Below are 2,175 nucleotides of genomic sequence, written 5' to 3'. Positions count from 1 at the left end.
TTCTCAAACTTTCTCTTATAAGCACATTGAGTTAGAGATTCCTATAACAGGATTGGATGGAAGTCTCACTGAGGTGAACATCACAAAAGCTCCAGATTCAAGTGCATTTTTTGTATATAATGAATTTGTTTCATTAATGGGCCATTCTACACATGTAGAAATGCTAGCTGAATCATTTGTTGATACACGGTTACCTTTAAGTCTGGTTACTGAGGAGAATTTTAGTCCTTTTAGTAATTTATGATGTTGGAGAAAATGCTTATGGCTTTGCAGTGTGGTTCAGAAAGCAATCCACAACCCAAAATCGCACCATGGTTTGGATTTTCTTATTGGATTTTCATCAGAACCCTTACCTATTGGATTTTCTTCTTTCAATGAGGTCCTTAACCCCCCACGTAATAACATGAAATAAGGGATAAAGGAAAAAGGGGGGGGGAAGCAGTGGTAGCTGTGCCCGGTTTGAATGAGAAGCAGCAACCGAAGTTGCCTGGTYTGATAGAGGAAAACAACAGCTGCTTAGTTGCTGGTTAGAGCAAGAGCAAAGGAGGAAAACAGCAAGCAAGTTGCTGTTTGGTCAAGCAGCAGACGGTGAAGAAACAGCAAGATCGGGCAGCAGACGGAGGAGAAACAGCAAGCAGCTGCTGTTGATCGAGCAGCAGACGGATAAGAACAGCAAGCTGCTGTTTGATCCAGCAGGRGACGAAAAAGGAAGAAACAACAGGTKGTTATTTGACCGAACARCAAGAGGAAAGGAAGCTAGCAGCCGCTGTTTGGTCGTGCAACACTCGAAAATCGAAGCAGCAAGGCTGCTGGTTCGCGAGGGGCTGTACTATTTCCTTTTTGCTCAATTTTGGATGTTGTTTCTTTTGAGGGTGTTATAGATACYCTTCTTCCCAATCAACCTTTTACTGAAAACACACACACAACTTGTTTCTTCAAGAAGTTCTACTAATCACTCTTTGCCTCTTTGGGTTTCWATAAGGTTTTTTTTCGATATTGAGAACATTCTTCAACTTCTTTAATCTTTACACTGGTCTAGGAACAAGAACTATTTACTGGCCTAATCTTAGGGTTTTGATTTCAAAACAAAAAGTGCAGCAGAACAGGGGAGAAGACCAATGTCCAATCACCAATGGTTTAATTTTATAACTTATCTCTATACTCTACAGCTGGTAGGAAATTCAGRACATATTAGGTTACAGAAGGACTTACCGTCGTCGAGAGCTCGCCGCCTGCGTCGCTGCAGCGGTGCTGCTGCCTGCGGCCTGCCTGTCGTCGTCCACTCGTCGCCTCGTCACTCATGACTCTCGTCGATGTCCGCCTTCCGGCTTTCGCTGTCATCTGCATCGTTGCTGGATCAAGAGTGGACTAAAGAGTGGAGGGGCCGGTTGATTTTTTGAGTATACTTCAAGCATATGGACCAAGAACAATACCCTATCTAGACAAAAAAGCACAGGGGCCAGGGCCCCTAAAGGCCCCTTAGGCCATCCGCCCCTGGATAGAAGATAACTCTATAAATTATTCGTATGTCTTGATTTTAATATTTTATTTTATTATTTATTTTTATTAATTTATAATACGATTCAATTGGAACATGAAAGCGTGACTAAATTGGTTCAATAAGTGGAACGCATTAGCTGTCCGTTGTCAGGTTGGGAATAAAATATAAATTTAAAAATATCATAAAAATTTTAAAAAATATATCAATATTAATATCTTCTATTTTTTTATGTAATTTCTTTTTTATTATAATTTAATTTAAGTTTAATAATAAAATAATTTATTTTGGTTTAATAATATAATATTTTATAAATATAATAATTAAATATTCTATTAGAACCTAATTATATTTTAGATTTTTTATATTTAAAATAAGATATTTATCATGTATTTGATTATGTTTATCCGTAGTTATTTACATGAATTCATATATGGAGCTTTAATAAGTTGTATTTACGCACAATCTACTTGCAATCTTGAGTTTTAAGTAATACGCATTAATAAACGTACTTTACATATAAAAAGTGGTTTTTAAGAGTTTTTGTGAAATGTTTTATAATATAGTATAAACTATGTGTTTTTAAGAAAACAATAATGATTTTATTTTTGAATAAAATATAAATTTGAAGATATCATACAAAATTTAAAAAAATATCAATGTTAATATCAAATCAA

Source organism: Cynara cardunculus (genome assembly GCF_001531365.2).
Source record: "Cynara cardunculus var. scolymus isolate 2C chromosome LG 13, CcrdV1, whole genome shotgun sequence".
Classification (NCBI taxonomy): Eukaryota; Viridiplantae; Streptophyta; class Magnoliopsida; order Asterales; family Asteraceae; genus Cynara; species Cynara cardunculus.
This window is presented reverse-complemented; position numbering follows the sequence as displayed.